Below are 19,429 nucleotides of genomic sequence, written 5' to 3' on the forward strand. Positions count from 1 at the left end.
TCCTGGGCACGCGCCCACGCACCACTTGTCAAGCCATACTGTGGCAGCGTCCCATATAAAGTAGAGGAAGATGGGCACGGATGTTAGCTCAGGGCCAATCTTCCTCAGAAAAAAGAGGAGGATTGGCGTTGGATGTTAGCTCAGGGCTGGTCTTCTTCCCCCACCCCCAAAAAAAGAATTGCCTTAGTATATATTGAGTAAAGACTAATAATAACAAACTACATTACCAAACACAAGAGAGATGACATTCATCTTCTTGATCCCAAACTGCACAAATTTAATAACAGTTTTGGAATTACAGACTTCTTTTTACTAAAAAAATTAAAAACCACTTGAAATAATATACAATAGAAACACTAAGTTTCAAATCCAAGAAACTCTTTCCGTTAATTTCTAGGACTCAATTTTTCTTTTGATGCATATGTGTAAAAATTCTTCCTGAGTCCTATCTAAAAACAAGGCGAGAAGTATTAAGAGTTGTCACCTGAATCATGCAACCACTACTAGTCAGTCTAGAAAAAAGGCAACATTTCACTGATATTTGAAATTGGATTGGAAATTCCACACTTTTCAAAAAGAGGAGTGGTTATAGTGACCCATACATTGTATAAATAGGTACACTGCGGGCCTAAAAAATGGCTTATGGTTTTTGAAACTTGTTCTCCAAAATAAGCCACACCCTGTATAACTTAAGGACCTGACATCTTACATTGTTTCTGAAAAATAATGAACCACGTGCATATTAAAGTATGTTTGTTTTAAATAAAACAGAATAGTAGAATATAGGGCATAATTTTGTGACTACAGTAACCCTTAAGATTTTGTTTACATCAGAGATAGTTATAATAAAAGTGGATTTTACAAATTTTTCCTTATTTCAGCTCCGTTATGCATCGGTTCACAAAAATCAGTGAAAAATTTCTTAGAATTTTTTCACGTAATTATGAATGTCGACACAGAAACAGCATATATTTTAGAATATGTTTTATTCACATATTTTATGTTTTATATTTTCTGCTCTTAATTTTAAAAGCATGAAGGTTCAACATCCCATAGTCTGAATACTAATAACACTAAACTCATATTAAATTTGTTTTTTATACGTAGCCCTTTATTTTTTTAAAAAACATCTGGGAGTTGTGAAGAAAAAATTGCAAATTGCTGGACAGGAGCGAATACAGATTCAAGGTCTTATCCACATGCCATTACACACCAGTGGGTGTTTATTGAGTCCTTACTGATGGCTGGGCACTGTGCTCAGTGTTTGCTCAGTGAGGAGCCGGTTGATTCTCACCCAACTCTATAGGGTTGATTCAACTATTATTCTCTTTAACAGATGAAGAAACTCAGAGAGGTGAAAATTCCTGTTCAAGCCCCGTGTGTACTAAACGTTGGAGTTTGTATTGGGACCGAGGCAGTCTGATTCTAACGCCTGAGCATTTGACTACACTGGAAGCCTTCTTACAGAACCAAATTGGGACCAGGAATTGGTCAGTTAAGAGAAAACACTTTAGGAGAAGAATCATAAAAAATGTTACAGAGATAAATGCATAAAATCCTCTAATTTAAAATGTATAAACATAGGGTCATTCATTTATTTATTTATTTATATATTTTTGATGTAGAGTGAAAGCATTTTCTTTGAGGATCAATCCACTGACTGAAGTTCCATAGAATTTTCTTGCATGAACAATATTCATACTGTATTTTTCATAATCTCGAGTTTCAGCATCTTTAAGTGGTGCAAAAACATTTGTAAATGTAGTGAATTTCTATTCTAGATTCTTAAAAATTTTGTTTTTAATGTTTTATAGTTGTCTCATCTACACCTAAATACACAGCAATTGCATTTTGTAAAAAGTAATTTGTCTTTATTCAATTTAACACATTCATCATTTTGATTTTCTTAACTCTCTTTACATACTCACATTGGATTATTTCATGTATTTAATTAAGTTATGAAATTATAATAACTACTATGAAATTATAATAACTGCTATGTACTGGCATAAACAGGATTAAAAATGAAAATAATATGCCTTAGGAATTATACAACTCAATTGGCATTCAACGCATCCTGGGGACATCAGTTTGTATGTTTTAAGAAAAGAATAAAGACTTTCCATTCTCTTCCTGGCTGTAGGTAGGCTGCACAACTCCCTTATTCTTTGTGGAATATTCTTAGAGTATCTCTGAAGGAAAGAAGTTGTATAAATGCAAAGTAGGAAAAAGGCAATCTCAAGATTACAAGCTGCCCCAGAGTGATAATACATAATCTAAGTATTGTGATTATAACATGTGCTCATTAAAATTTATATGTATGTGTGTGTATGTGTATGTGTATATATATATACTCTCATGCTTAAATTTTGAATATTTTGGGCAATTTTTATGTGCTTTTATACTTTCCTAAAAGTCTTCTATTCAAGCATAAAAAACATTGCAAAAGTGTTAAGGGCTAAAAAATATAACCAAATAAATTGTGTTTCTTCATTCTAATCATGATATTCTTGAACATAAGAATGTTCAGCAGCCTATTACAGAGCAATATTTTATGCCATATATTACTTAAAATGACATGATAGTTAAAACATATTTCAATGAAGGTTTATATTTTTGACTTGATAAAATAATTTGAAAGATGTCAACTCAAAACATATAATGCTGATCATTTTAGTAAAATAAAACAGAGGCACTTTTATTTTAATAAGAAAATGCCAGGACTGAAGTCACACCTTCCTATGCATCTAACAGTATTCTCATTTTATCATATTTTTAAAATCCACACCTCGTATTTTCTGTTACCTTGTATGGATGGTGCTAATGACACACGTAGTAAACCTTCTATTAGCCTTGTAGTTGAATAGGATTTGTTTAATTTCAGCTGTCAAATAATGTGAAAAAAATTCTGGTAGCCCTAGGAGTTAAAATATGTTAGAATTATGAAAGTGAATGTTTCACAAACAGCAGTAATTTATTGATCACATTTTCTTCCAGCATAAAATTAAAAGTACAGAATACACCCATTTGGGAAGCCTGATGATTTATTTTTCTGAATGGTTTACCTTTTTAAAGCTAGTAAAAGGAACTAAATGCCATGGGAACGGTGCGTATCTTTCTTACTATATGGAAAATGGTGTGTATTCTCATTACTACATGCAAAAGGAATCATTCCCTTTGATATTTCACAAAATATTTCCTCAGTGATTTAAATTACAGAAGAAACAACCTCTAAGCTTAATCATTACTACAATAAAGATGTGAATAAAGTGAAATACTCTCTCTTGCCCTTCCTCTTTAATCCTATACCCTTGATTATCTAGTATAAATGATTTGCTGTGTATCTTTTTTGGTACTTTTTCCTCTGTATTTACTAACATACACATTAACATGTATTAACACATGTATTAACACACAATAGTTAGTGTTAGCACAATAGTGTACTAACAATACACTAACATGTATTGTTTTAGATTGAGCCCTCTGAAGACAGGGTGTTGCATGTGGAAGGTTCATTGGGGTGAGCTCTTGGGAGATACACCTCTAAGATAAGCTCCTAAGGAAGTGAGGAAGGCAGCACTTGGCAGGAGGACAAGCTGCCCAAAATGAAGTCACAATTGAGGCTTCATCAAACTCAAAGGAAGATTCTTGAGCTCAAAGGAGCCCTTCAGAGTTGTCCCAAATTGAGGCTAGGGGACTGGGATTTTGTAGTCTCACATCAGCCAGTCATTAGCCAACCCTTGGGAGGAGGTCCAACCTTAGTTGAGGCAGTTTCCAGTGAAGGACAAAACTCAGAGCTATCATCAGTTGATAATCCCGGCAGTTGGGATGTGTCCTTACAGAGGGAATCTGGGTAGAGCACTCCACAGTATCCTCTATGTCTAAAGATACAATTGAGATTTCTGTTGATTTAATAAAAAATACAATCACATATACATGATCTTCAGTTATTTGCATTTTTATTTAACCATGCAATGTGCACATCCTCCTAAGTGAAGGTACATAGGTCTATCACATCCTCTCTTTTTTTTTTTTGTGAGGAAGATGAGCCCTGAGCTAACATCCATGCTAATCCTCCTCTTTTTGCTGAGGAAGACCAGCTCTGAGCTAACATCTATTGCCAGTCTTTCTCCTTTTTTTTTTCCCCCAAAACCCCAGTAGATAGTTGTATTTCATAGTTGCACGTCCTTCTAGTTGCTGTATGTGGGACGCGGCCTCAGCATGGCCAGAGAAGTGGTGTGTCAGTGCGCGCCTGGGATCTGAACACGGGCCTCCAATAGCGCAGCGCGCGCACTTAACCGCTAAGCCAAGGGGCAGGCCCTATCACATCTTCTTTAATGGCTACATAAGCCCACTGTCACCACTCCTATTTAACATAGTACTGGAAGTCCTAGCCAGAGCAATCAGGCAAGAAAAAGAAATAAAAGGGATCTAAATTGGAAAAGAAGAAGTGAAACTGTCACTATTTGCAGATGACATGATTTTATATATAGAAAACCCTAAAGAATCCACCAGAGAACTTTTAGAAGTAATAAATGAATACGGTAAAGTTGCAGGATACAAAATCAACACACAAAAATCAGTTGCATTTCTATACACTAACAACGAAGTAGCAGAGGGAAATTAAGAATATAATCCCATTTACAATTGCAACAAAAAGAACAAAATACCTAGGAATAAACTTAACCAAAGAGGTGAAAGATCTGTACACCGAAAACTATAAAACATTGTTGAAAGAAATTGAAGAAAACACAAAGAAATGGAAAGATATTCCGTGCTCTTGGATTGGAAGAATTAACATAGCTAAGATGTCCATACTTCCTAAAGGAATCTATAGCTTCAATGCAATCCCTATCAAAGTTCCAACAACATTTTTCACAGAAATAGAACAAAGAATCCTAAAATTTATATGGAACAACAAAAGACCCCGAATAGCTAAAGGAATCCTGAGAAAAAAGAACAAAGCTGGAGGTATCACACTCCCTGATTTCAAAACACACTACAAAGCTATAGTAACCAAAACAGCATGGTGCTGGCACAAAAACAGACACACAGATCAATGGAATAGAATTGAAAGCCCAGAAATAAACCCATACATCTGTGGACAGCTAATCTTTGACAAAGGAGCCAAGAACACACAATGGAGAAAAGAAAGTCTCATCAACAAATGGTGTTGGGAAAACTGGATAGCCACATGCAAAACAGTGAAAGTAGACCCTTACCTTACACCATATACAAAAATTAACTCCAAATGGATTAAAGACTTGAATGTAAGACCTGAAACTATGAAACTTCTAGAAGAAAACATAGGCAGTACACTCTTCGACATCAGTCTTAACAACATATTTTCAAGCACCATGTCTGACTGGGCAAGAGAAACGATAGAAAAAATAAACAAATGGGACTACATCAAACTAAAAAGCTTCTGCACAGCAAAGGAAACCATCAACAAAACGAAAAGACAACCTAACAATTGGGAGAAGATATTTGCAAACCGTACATCTGATAAGGGCTTAATCTCCAAAATATATAAAGAACTCATGCATCTCAACAACAAAAAAACTAACAACCCAATTAAAAAATGGGCAAAAGAACTGAACAGACATTTCTCCAAAGAAGATATACAGATGGCCAACAGGCACATGAAAAGATGTTCAAAATCATTAACTATCAGGGAAATGCAAATCAAAACTACAATGAGATATCACCTCACGCCCGTCAGAATGGCTATAATTAACAAGACAGGAAACAACATATGTTGGAGAGGGTGTGGAGAGAAGGGAACTCTCATACACTGCTGGCGGGAGTGCAAACTGGTGCAGCCACTATGGAAAACAGTATGGAGATTCCTCAAAAAATCAAGGATAGAATTACCATATGATCCAGCTATTCCACTGCTGGGTATTTATCCAAAGAACTTGAAAACACTAATGCATAAAGATACATGAACCCTGTGTTCATTGCAGCATTATGCACAAAAGCCAAGACTTGGAAGCAACCTAAGTGCCCATCAAGGGACGAATGGATAAAGAAGATGTGGTATATATATACAATGGAATACTACTCAGCCATAAGAAACGATGAAATCCAGCCATTTGTGACAACATGGATGGACATTGAGGGTATTATGCAAAGTGAAATAAGTCAGAGGGAGAAGGTCAAACACCGTATGATTTCCTTCATTAAGTAGTAGATAATAACAACAATAGAGACAGAGATTGGATTGGTGGTTACCAGAGGGGAAGGGGGGAGGGAGGAGGGTGAAAGGGATAATTCGGCACATGTGTGTGGTGATGGGTTGTAATTAGTATTTGGGTGAAGAACATGATGTAATCTATGCAGAAATAGAAGTATAATGATGTACACTTGAAATTTATACAATGTTATAAACCAATGTTACTGCAATAAACAAAAAATTAAAAAAAAATAATGGCTACATAATATTCCTTATAAGATTATACATTTAATTTGTTTCTATTTTCATTGTTTTATTTGTTGTTTTTGCTAATGCTGCAATATTTTTTAAGTATATTTTTCTGAATTTATACTTTATTCATAATTTCGTTTAATTAATTTAAAATAAGTAATTTAATTATATTGTTAAATAAGTAAGCTGATTAATTAAATTAATAAGATCATTAATTTTCAAGTAATATTTTAATAATTTAGTAACTATTTTATTATATATATAATTTAATTTGTTAAATAAATTTCCAGAAGTTCAACTGCTGAGTCGAAGGATAAGGATAGGTATGTTTATTTAAATAAACAATGGTAGATTATTTTACTAAATGGTTACAGTAATGCACACTTACCATCAGAAGTACATAAAATTACCTGTTTGATACTGAATCTTTTCAATGTAAATATTTTTTGTCAGTCATGACTAGAAAATGTTATCTGTTTGTATTCTTTTCTTTTTTTGTGAGGAAGATCAGCCCTGAGCTAACATCCATGCCAATCCTCCTCTTTTTGCTGAGGAAGACTGGCCCTGGGATAACATCTGTGCCCATCTTCCTCCACTTTATATGGGATGCCACCACAGCATGGTCTGACAAGCGGTGCATCTGTGCACACCCGGGATCCAAACCAGGGCAGCCAGCAGTGGAGCGTGCGCACTTAACTGCTACACCACAGGGCCGCCCCCCCCCTTTCTTTTTTAGTGAGGAAGATTGGCCCTGAGCTAACATCTGTGCCAATCTTCTTCTATTTTGTATATGGGATGGCACCATAGCATGGCTTGATGAGCAGTGTGTAGGTCCGTGCCCGGGATCCAGGTGGGCAAACCCCAGGCCACTGATGTATGTCTCAGCTCAGGCAAAGAGAGCAAATTTGCCCTTCCTCTGCCTTTTTGCTTATTCAGGCTCTCAATGGAATGGATGATGCCCATCTGCACTGGTGAAGTGAGCTCACCTCTTCTTTACTCAGCCTACCAACTCAAGTGTTAGTCTCTTCTGGAGACACCCTCACACAACTCCAGAAATAATATTTTGTAATATTTTACAAGCTATCTGGGCATCCCTTAGTCCAGGCAGGTTGACACATTAAATTAATCATTATAATATCTTTTAGAAAGAGAGGATCCGCAGATATTCTCCTGTATTTCTTCTAAAATCATCCTAATTTCATTCTCACATTCCTATTTTTTGATGCCCAAAGTATATTTATTAAGAGAAAAAGCAAATTGCAGAACAATATGTATAGTATGATCATATTTTGGAAAACAAAACAAAATGTAATAATAATTTTTAAAACATGTGCAATGGACTGAATGTTTGGGTTCTCCCAAAATTCAGGTTGAAACCTAACTCCCAATGTGATGGTATTAGGAGGTATGGTCTTTGGGAGGTGATTAGGTCATGAGGGCTCTACCCCCATGAATTGGATTAGTGCCCTTATAAAGGAGGCCACAGAGAACTCCCTTGCCCTTTCCACTATGTAAGGACACAGTGAGAAGATGGCCATCTATGAACCAGGAAGTGGGCTCTCATCAGACACCAAAATTGCTGGCACATTGATCTTGGACTTCCCAGCCTCCTGAGCTGTGAGAATTAAATTTCTGTTGTTTATAATACTGTCAGTCCATGGTATTTTTGTTATAGCAGTCCAAATGGACCAAGACAAAACTCCAACCTACTTCTGTGTGTACAAGCAGAAAAGTCTCTGACAGAATGTGTACCCAGCTGCAGATGACAGTGGCTAACTGTTGAGGATGGAGTTGGATCAAGGGAAGAGGACGACCTTCATTCTTTACTCTCTACGTTCTGAAAAAAAAGAGAAAAAGTAATGATAGAATTATGGATGATTTTTATACTCTATTTTTGGCTTTTCTGTGTTTTCCATGTTTTCTATAATGGATATATATTAATTATATTTCATAACCAGGAAGAAAAATTTAAGGCTCTCAGGAGTCCATCACTAAGTGGAGTAGTTTTGAAGATTTCTTTAAAGTGAAAGTGTACTTTTTACGTCTGTGGCTTGTTACAGCCTTGTACAGGCCCAGAGAACGTTGCTCTGGAGCAGGGTGAAGGGGACACTAACTCCTGCCTGAGCCTTGGTTTGCAGGAGAGGTCCTGGCAACAAATGTTTTCATTTCTGAGTTAGGCCCTCTGTTTAGGGCTTCCTGCCTACGTTTATATTTTTAATACATCTAAAATTTATCCTGTCATGCTTTGAGGATCTATCTTCATCTTCTAGTTTTCAGCTTAAGTTTACTGAGGTATAATTTATGTACAGTAAAATTTACAGCATGATGAGTTTGGCAGACATATACTGTTATAACTACCACCAAAATAAAAATATAGAATATTTCGCTCATCTCAAAAAGTTCTCTTATGATCCTTTGTGGTTAATTCCCTCCCTTAGACTCCTAGCCCCTGGAAACAACTGATCTGATATCTATCCCAATAGTTTTGCCTTTTCCAGAAAGTCATACAAATGAAATGACACAATGTGTTGCCTTTTGAGTCTGGCTTCTTTCACTTAGTGTAATTCTTTTGAGATTGGTCCACATTGTTATGTGTATATCAATAATTTGTTACTTTAAATTGCTGAGTAGTATTCCATTGTACAGATGTACCTCAATATGTTTATCCACTCACCAGTTGAAGCACACTGAGTTGTTTCCCGTTTTTGGCGATTACGAAGAAATGATATTGTAACAAACATTTGCATACTGAACTTTGTGTGGATATATATTTTCATTCTCTTAGGTGAATACCTAGGAGTAAGAGCTTCATTTCTTTTAATGGATAGTCAGGTATTCTAACCCCATTTATTGGATAATCCATTTTTCACCAGATTGGAACTTTTTAAAATCAAATATTAACTCGCCCTCTTATATCATTTTCCAAGATTTCCTTGGCAAATATTACATATTTTTCTTCCATTTGAACATTTGTACAACTTAATTCTGTTTCAAAAAGCAAACTAACAAACAAATCCTGTTGTGATTCTGACAGTAACATATAAAAATATATAATACATATATTAACTCTTCTTGAATGATTTTTATAGTCATTCAATATCAATACTTTTACAATATGAAAGTCTTCCCACTCAAGAGTACAGTATGTCTCTTTATCCATTCAAGTTTTATGTTTCTTAATTACATTTATAATTTTCTTCTTAGAGGTTTTGTACCATTATTGCTAAATTTATTCTTAGGTACTGTAAATATTTTTTGTTGCTATTATTAATTGGATATTTTTCTATTTTTATTTCTAACTAGTTATGAGTGGTGTTTATTCATTCATTAACTTATTCAACAAATATTTCCTGGACCCATACTTTTTATCAGGCACAGCTCTAGGTACTAGCAATAAAATAGTGGATAACATAGAGAAGTTTTTTGTACTTGTGCAGGTTATATTCAGGTGGTGAAAGATAGAAAATAAATACATACACATATATCAGATGGTTATAAGTGCTAAGCCAATAATTTATTTTAAATTGATTTCCTCATGAGACCACCTGGGGAAGAGTACACAGCTATACAACAGAGCTTAATTCCTAAGTCTTGAAGCACTCCAACATTGGGAGACAGACAAAGGCGAAGAGGCCATTAGTGTGAACAAATGAGTAGTGACCAGTGAGATAGGAGGGAAATTAACATGTCTAGTGTTGTTAAAGCCAAGGGAAGACAATGTTTCCAGGAAAAAGAAGCGGTCGACTTTGTCTAATGCTACTGAGGAGTCAATTAAGATGAGAATAGAAAAGAGAACACTGAATACGTAGAATAGATTGTTGGTGACTTTGACAAGTACTGTTTCAGTAGCCTAGTGGGAAGAAAATTCTGATTTGAGAACCATTCGTATATGTATACTCAAATACGATATATATTCTGATTTGAATATACGCATGTTAACTATCATAGTAGCAACAACAACAACAATAGATAACACTCATAGAGCCAGGCATTCTAAGCACTATACATATATGTGTATATACATATACATAAATGTGACTCATTTAATTCTCACAACCACCCAATGAGTTAGATGTTATTTCGCCATTTTTCAGATGAAAGAACTGAAGCAGAGAAAGTTTAGGTGACTAGCACAGTGACTCAATGACAGGCATTCAACTAAATTTTATTATTATTTCAAAGCATTTTTGTTGATTTTCTAAAAATATGATTATATAATCTATAAATAGTAGTGATGTCTTTGCTTTTTTGGTACTTCTATATTATGTATATCATATTACATTTGACTGAACCTCAAAAACAATACTAGTAGTGACAGAAGCATCCCTGTCTTATTAAAAAGATAAATAAAGAAGCTATTGGGGGCCGGCCCAGTGGCACAGCGGTTAAATGCACACGCTCTGCTTCAGCGGCCCGGGGTTCGTAACTTCGGATCCCGGGCGCGCACCAACGCACTGCTTGTCAAGCCATGCTGTGGTGGTGTCCCATATAGGGGAAGATGGGCACGGATGCTAGCCCAGGGCTGATCTTCCTCAGCAAAACGGGGTGGATTGGCATTGGATGTTAGCGCAGGGCTGATCTTCCTCACAACAAAATTAAAAAAAAAAAAGCTATTAACATTTCTTCATTTGATTTGATGCTTGTTCTTGGCTTTTGGTAAATGCTTCTTAACTTACATAGAAATGTTTTTTCAAATTCTTGCTCAACTATAGGTCTTTTAAAAAAATCATTTATAGCAAACTGAATTTTTCCAACATCTTTTCAATATCTATTAATGTAATCTTTTTTCATTTTAAATGACTTATGTTGATAAAATTTCTGTTACAAAACTATCCTTGCATTCCTAGACTAAATCTACTTGGTAGAAATGATTATTTAAAATGATATTCCTGGATTTGTTTTGCTATGTAAAATATATACATATTTATATATAAATATAAAAATGTAAAATATATATTCTTATAAAACATAATTTTTATATATACTTTTATAGATAATTTATATATAATATATATTTTATAAAAATATATACATATATACAAAAAATACTTAAACATTTTGTTTTTAGATGCTGCATCTGGCATAGTACTCTGTAATCACATTAATATTTCTGAAGAAAATGTGTGATGATTCGTATTAAATGGGACAAGATTTAAGAGGGCAGGTTTTTCTACCAAATGAATTATTTTTTTACTTTGGATATAAGAACTGTGGATAAGGGAGAGTGTACCTGTAAAAGAATTGTATGCTCCTTTAAAGTTACATCTGCATCTAATCTTCTGCCTTTTTAAATTACAAGACCTTAATTTCCTCTATAATTATTGATATGTTTAAAATTTCTATTCTTCTTGGGTCAACATTTATCATTTATATTTTGTTGGGAGTGTATCTATTTTCCTATTTTGAAATTTTTTGCTCTGAGAAGAGTGTAGAGGTGGGAAAGTAGTCAAGCACTGCAGTTTGGAAGGTGTTTAGGATCCAGGATGAGAAAGAACATCAAGGTAAGAATCAGAAAAGGAATAGAAAGAAAGCTGCGAGGGAAATACATATGATTCTACGTAGAAAATATGGTTAGTGTTAAAGGAAAAAAAATTTCGTGGGCCAGCCCGGTGGCACAAGTGGTTAAGTGCGCGCGCTCCACTGCGGTGGCCCGGGGTTCGCCGGTTCGGATCCCGGGCGCGCACCGACGCGCCACTTGGCAAGCCATGTGTGGCGGCGTCCCACATAAAGTGGAGGAAGATGGGCACGGATGTTAGCCCAGGGCCAGTCTTCCTCAGCAAAAAGAGGAGGATTGGCAGATGTTAGCACAGGGCTGACCTCCTCACAAAAAAAAAAAAAAAATTTCAGAAGAAATTAATCTGGTTCTAGGTACTAATTTAAATAAAGATTTGTATCTACTTTATCTGGGGTTTAAGTTTGAATTGGGCTGTACCTACTTTTGGTGCTTTGTAGACAGTCTCTGCTATAGAGAGAAGCTCATAATACCAAATTATTCTTACCACTACAGTTATGTGCCACATAACAATGTTTCAGTCAACGATGGACGGCATATACAATAGTGGTCCCATAAGATTAGTACCATATAGTCTAGGTGTGTAGTAGACTATACCATCTAGGTTTGTGTAAGTATACTCTATGATGTTCACACAACAAAATCACCTAACAAGGCATTTTTCAGAACATATCCTTGTTGTTAAGCAATGCATGACTTTTCCTTGAGTGTACAGTCACTTGGATTCAGTGTGCACCACTACAGAGATACCGAGGAGAAAAGGGAACTGTGGAGAGTTCAAGAGTGATTGAGGAAAACCTCTGATTTAGGAGAAATCAGGCAAATCCTACAATGCTTTCTCTATTTTAGTTTTCTTGATGTTTCCATTGATCCTCGTGAGTCAACACTCTTCATGTCAGTGAATCCAGAATTAGTGTATTCAGATGCAATCTATCAACTACATTATTGGTATTTCAATTTCAAGATTGATGCTGGGAGATTTTGAGTTTTTGCATCTTTCTTAAGAATGACAATCTTGAAAAACTCAGTCAAGAGTCTTGTTCAGAGACCCTGGGGAGCTGTAGAGCAGAATTGACTACAGCTATTGAAATTTATAATAATTTCCTTTGCATTTATTTAACTTAAGGTTTAAGTTCATATCCTCTTTATCATCTTTTCAGACTAAGGTTACTTACTGAGAGAAATCAGTTATAGGAAGGAAAATATCTCATAGCTTAAAACTCCCAATGCTCAGCAAGTTGTATAATGTTTAGTTAATAACTTTGTGGCTTTTAGATTTAGAATTTAATGGGAAGGATTACATAAAATGCTATATGTTGTAATCTTCATTGTGAGCGTTATATTTTATCTCTTCTATGTTTCTTCTAGTTCTTGTAAGTCACTGTACAGTATTTAGATTTCCATGACTCTTTGTATAACGTTTCTAAATTATTTCAAAATCTAATTTATTTGGATTTACTTTTGATTTGGATAGTTCTCCTTCCAACCCCCATTTTAGAATTTGAATTGTTTTTAGCTGGTAGATTTTTGTGTCTTGCTGACTACGGACTAGACCAATACACATCGACTTTAAGAAGTTTACTTAAACTTCTGGTTCCAAAAAAACAAAGGGATCTTTGTAGTTGAAATAAAGATATGTTTACATTTCCTTCTGTTAATCTCTTCCTATTGAAACACATCCACCATACAGATGTTTCCAGACAAAAAACATCAGTTAGTAGTATTTACCGCTGTATTCAAAGGCTTCACAAAAGGAGAATTTTTCAGTCCAAGATTGCTCTTTTCCTTGGTAATCACATCTAGCCAAAGTTTAAAGACTGTGTTAGAAGATCACACAGTAATCTTTAATTTGTAATCAACTATACCCTTTTTAAAGAAGGCTGAACTAGGCAAAATGCAATGTCAGTAGAAGAAAAAAATCTGATGAGGCAAGTCTCTGTTTATATTTCCTGTTTTCAGTCTGTCTCAGTTATCATTCTTCTCTGTATCACTAGCCTCTTTGAATGTAGTAGCTGACTGAATGAGATTCCTGACTTCATAAAACATGGAAACATTTTGAATTTCATGGCAAAATTCCTTGTATTTGGCAGTAGATCATTGAGATGACATTTGGGACAACAAACCTTCAGAAAGAGGCGGGGAAAGTAATCAAGAATAAATGAAAAAAGCACTGGGAAAAAAGATTTTGGTGAAAAAAAGAGAATATTTATAATGTGCAAAATGAAATGTTCTTTTTGAAAGCATCTGTAAATCCTATATTTTATTATGGAATAATCCCCTTAGTAGATATCAAAACATTTTTTCTTCCTGATTGATAATAAGTTCCATTTTTAATTATTTATTTTTTCCAGGGGTGTGTAATTTTAATTTAGAATGAACTTAGGATATTTGGAGAACCTCAAAGTAGTGACTATAAAGTTTCTCTTCACAAGAAGAACTCTCTCCCTTGGCTTTGCTCCCTTAATGCGTTTCCTAATCACTTCAGTTGGAATTGATTCTGCCTGTACTGTCTTAGAACAATTATTTTAAACAATTCAGCTGCATTTGGTATGTGTTTCTATGTAATCTAGGTACTTATATTCATATGTTACCTATCCTCCGTCTCCAACCCCGATGAGGTATCAAACAACATTGGATCAGTCCTGTTTCAAAAAGGCAGGGGATAAATAAGCAAATGAGTAAATAAATTAATATACCTATGGTCATTGACAAGATATTGTTCAACTTTGTATGACTAGTAGCATCTCTGACAGCAACAAAGCTCGACAGAAATACTGTGAACAGTGCTCTAATTCCATCCCCAGCCTCTCCTCCATATGGCTTAATTCCTGAGTTACTCTTCTGATACACAAATCCTTTAATATTATTCTTGACTTAAAATTCTTTAATAGCTATTCATATCTTTATGGATAAAGATCTCACTCAGCTCAAGGAACAAAGCTTTTCTTGATGCGGATCTACCTAGGTCTCTGGCCCTATCCCCAACTACCGTTCCAGTGCACACCCTTCATCCCATAGATATAAAACTTATTCTGAGTTCTTCAAATGCTCTTTTCAGGCTCTTTCACCACTCTGAGCCATCCTGCATGCTATTCTCTTGGCATAGAATATCTTTCTTTTTCTAACTCCTTTGTATCTTTCAAAACTCATTAATTCATTGGCAGTTTTTCCAAGATATTCCACCTTGCCTAGTGAACTTAGTTCTCAAGTATAGCCTTCCCCTAGAATATCTTTTGTATGTATCTTTTGTCAATATTTTGTAATATAATATTATAATTGTTGGCTTCCTTGACTATTTATCCTAGTAGAATATAAAATTCTTGAAGATTGTATGTAGGCTGGTATACTTAGCAGAGTATAGTCATATAATAGGTTCTTGATAAATAACATTGAAAAAATATTATCTTTTGCATAAATCAAAACAAAGAAGTCATTTTAAAACAGAGGATTGAAAAAAAATCAATGAAAAACTCTCAGAAAAGAACAGACAGAACATAAACATACATGAAATGCCCATAAACAGATAATTATAGTAATCAATCATATTGTTCTTAATGTAATATATTGGCTTTGGGAAAGAAATGCTATTGTTTTTAACTTATTTTGAGTGGTGCTACTGAAACCTTACAACACTCAGTCAATGGCTCTTAACAAGGGCTGCACATTGTTTTTAATGTTCCAAGATTAGGTGTAGAGTGGCCACTGGGCATGTGAAATATCACTAAGTTTTCTACAAGATTCTTATGCATTCTCTGGTAAGAAAGAATTGTATAAAAGTTTATTCAAATTTTTGAGCAAACTTTTCTCTATTCAAATCTATCAGCAAGCCAATGTCAGTTTCATCTTCTAAAATCATTCATTTGTCCCTAAAAATACTTTCATTGCTGCCGATGTATAGATATCAAAATATTTTTTCTCCCAATATCTGAAACACTGTCTGTTTTAATCAAGATCCAGAGAAAGAGTGTGGTTATTATTCTTTCATTCATTCTTCATTTCTTTGTAGAGAACTCAGCAGAGAACACCAAGCACTCAGGCAGACATAAGAGCTTGGAAAGAAAAAACGAGATGGACATTTAGCACCTGCCATTCCCAAGATAAAAATGAACAAAAGCAATGCTATATAGCACAGTTCAATGGAAGGAAACAAAGCCTTTTTGCTACATAGCAATAAAGACTCTTTAAAAATAAAATCTTAATTTTGTACTTGACATAAATTCCAAGCAAGGGCCTTGAAATAGGGATTTTGCAGGTACTATTTCCTCTATCAGGAACACTCCCACTTTATCTCTTTCCCTACCTAACTTTTGCTCTTCTTTCATGTCTCAATTTCTACTAGAATTCCTCTAGAGAGTCCTTCCTGATTCTCCAAGACATTTAAATGGCTTGAGTTTCCTTGCGTTCATATGAGTTACCATGATAACCCTGTACTTGACTTAACATGGTACAGATCCACAAGTAGAGTGGCTCTAATAGAGAATAAGACTCTTAGCAACAGGGATTGGAGCAGGCAGCCTCAGTTCCGAGGACAGCATCTGTTGTGTTTACTCATAATATATGTGTTTGAGTGAATAAATAAATAACGAATAAATGTTATCATCAGGAGAAGAAGAATTCAGACCAGACCATTCCAGAGATGATCATTTTGTTCATTCCAGTAGTGAGGTAAACTAAAGGTTTATATCTGAGGTTAATTATACATTATTTATAGTTTGTAATATGTATGGCTGTTTAAGATAATATTTTACATAATACAGAGTGGATTTCTCACTCCAAAGCATAGCTTTTGACATTCTCAACTAATCCTTTAGTCATCTCCCAAAGTCTGACGTTTAGAAACATCTCTACGTATGTTTATAGAAAGATATCTGAATTAAGTGTACCCCTCCCCAAAAAGATTCCAGTATTTACAGGATTCAAATCCAGAGAAGCAGCATCATATATAGATTGTTCTTTTATTAAGGTTCATAGCTAATTGTTGTCAAGGTCTTTACATGTTATGGCAGCTTCAATCTAGCAGAATATCAGACCTAACAAAACAAAACAACAAAAAAATCCAAGCTTCCTCATTGGAGCCTATAAGAAAACCAAGAAGACTGTAATTTCCCTGGAAGAGTCCTGAATATCCCCAGGAAAAGTTGACTTGCACTGGTACACTTGAATGGAAGAGAACGAAGTTTAGCTCTAAATACTTTACAAAATAGCTAAAAAGTACACCTTGTTTTGAAGGAAATTTTCTGTGTCCAGAGAATGAAATATAGTTTGAATCACAGGATATTAGTGGAGACACGGTCTCAGGTCTTTGCATTAGGGTAGTGGCTATGAGGACAAGCTGTGGACCCAGAAAAACTGGAATCCAATTCAAATGACCTCTTCTTAGTTCTTATTAGACCTTGGGCATGTGCAAAGGCAGTTCTAGTTCTTTTGCTTATCAATAATGGGGCCATTGATAGGTTTATTATTCATAAGAATCTCTGCTCTCTCTCTCTTCCTCGTCACCAGCTGCTGGTAGAGGAAAATTCTTCATTTCACCCTCTTCTCTCCTCTAACCTGCAGCTTTACATCAGCCTCTTCTTACCCGTCTCCTTTCCATCACACATGGGATCCAGATTAAGGACTCACTGGGTCCTACTCGACTCCTAACTCCAGCACTGCAGGACCTGGATCTTCATATAATTCTTGATTAGTTGTAAGATCTATCTTCCCCTGTGCCAGACTGAATATTTGTATCCCTTGCCCCACATTCATAGGTTGAAACCTAATCCCCAATGTGATGGTATTTGGAGGTGGGGCCTTTGGGAGATGATTAGGTCATGAGGGTAGAGCCCTCTTTAATGGGATTAGTGCCCTTAGAGACTCAGAGATCTCCTTCTGCCCTTCTGCCATGTGAGGACACAGCACAAAAAAAAACCCAGCTGTCTATGGACCAGGAAGCAGGATCTCACCAGATACTAAATCTGCCAGCTCCTTGATCTTGGACTTCCCAGCCTCCAGAACTGTGTGAAATAGATTTCTGTTGTTTATAAAGCACCCAGTCGGTGGTATTCTGCTATAGTAGCCCAAATGGACTAAGACACCCTGACTGCCTTTATCTCCTTGAACCTTTCCTGAAAACAGCCCATTTTGTCAAGTTGGTTTGCCTGTGAATAAAGTACTTAAGAATTATTTAGCTGTTGACTGTTCATATAAAAATGGGAAATAAGTACTATTTAGATTGCAAATTGTTAATATTAAAATTGAAAAATAAGATGTCATTTTTAGCAAGAGCAGATGTTTGGGGCACATCTTTTTCAGTGCATCTGTTTATTAATGAGGGGTTAGCTGGAGCCTTGTGAATGTGCGGCTTTATTTATTTTAAAAAATATTCCATTGGCTTTCAATTTACATCATAACAAAAGTGTGTATAATGTGGCAGAACTGTTTTGTGTGATTAAGAACTGTTTATTCTGGATTTGTAATTAATTTAATTGTAACATCTAGAGGACTGCAATTTTGTAAAACTTTCAATCCTGATTGCCTATTATTCACATGACAATCCTGAAATAAAGTGACACTATGATAAATGGAAACATAGCAAGCAGTTGTCCTGATTTAATAACATTTTGAAAGAAAAATCTATAAAATTTCTATATAAATCATATGTATAATATATACAAAGAAAATTGTTTTGCCTTCAAATTTTGCATCAGAGCTAGAAAGTTTACAATTTAATAAACATCTTACAAATGCACTTTCATTATTTAAAACCAGCTTGAGATATTTCATATCTTGATAAAAATAGAGTGAGGAAAAGAACTAATTCCGTTGCTCCATCAAATCATTTCCTTAAACCCAGGTCCCATTTGAGGTCAGTGACACACCTTCATTTGTTTGAACTATGGTTTTTACCAAATTCAATCAAACATTAAAAGGAAGTACTTAATTAGTTATGCTGCACTAACAAAGAAAAATTATTACACCATACTAATCTATGTTATGGCAAAATCCTGACCCCACAAAAATGATTGGCGCCATTAAGGAGATTGATTGAAATACACAGGAATTATAATTCAAAGAATTGGTGAAGAGAAAGCCATCAGATTCAGACTGCATTATTTTTCTCCTCGGATGCTACACTGAGATTCTATATAAACTTGTTTCCAAAGCTGAAATGCATTGTAGAAAGTGTTAATAAAATGGATATGGAATAAATGTGTGGTTTCCACTTCCGTTGATTTAAATTCATTTCAAATAAATTACAGGAAATAAGTAGTTTTTAATTCAAAATATTGCAAATGTAACATCTTTACCACCCGAAATGATTAGATATAAAGATTTCTAGAACAAAGATTTGCTTGTGGGTTAAATAGGAGACCTGCCCAATTATTCACACCAAATGCCCAAGTCCAAATTTTAGTGTAATTGCTCTCAGATTATTGTAGGAAAATTTGAAAATAGGGAAAAGTGGGAAAGAAGGAGAAAACACCCACAAATAACTACTATTCACATTT

At 35.0% G+C, this 19,429-nt stretch overlaps 1 long non-coding RNA gene across 3 annotated transcripts in view; it reads right to left on the bottom strand.

The window, feature by feature from the left end:
• LOC131405934 (uncharacterized) overlaps nucleotides 1-19,429 on the bottom strand; it is an 82,050-nt gene that overhangs the window by 46,688 nt on the left and 15,933 nt on the right. For all 3 annotated transcript variants that reach the window (XR_009220035.1, XR_009220036.1, XR_009220034.1), the window contains exon 2: nucleotides 8,138-8,264. This is a non-coding gene — a long non-coding RNA (uncharacterized LOC131405934). The remainder of the gene's footprint in view (nucleotides 1-8,137; nucleotides 8,265-19,429) is intronic.

Source organism: Diceros bicornis, chromosome 5, assembly GCF_020826845.1.
Source record: "Diceros bicornis minor isolate mBicDic1 chromosome 5, mDicBic1.mat.cur, whole genome shotgun sequence".
In the NCBI taxonomy this organism is placed as follows: domain Eukaryota; kingdom Metazoa; phylum Chordata; class Mammalia; order Perissodactyla; family Rhinocerotidae; genus Diceros; species Diceros bicornis.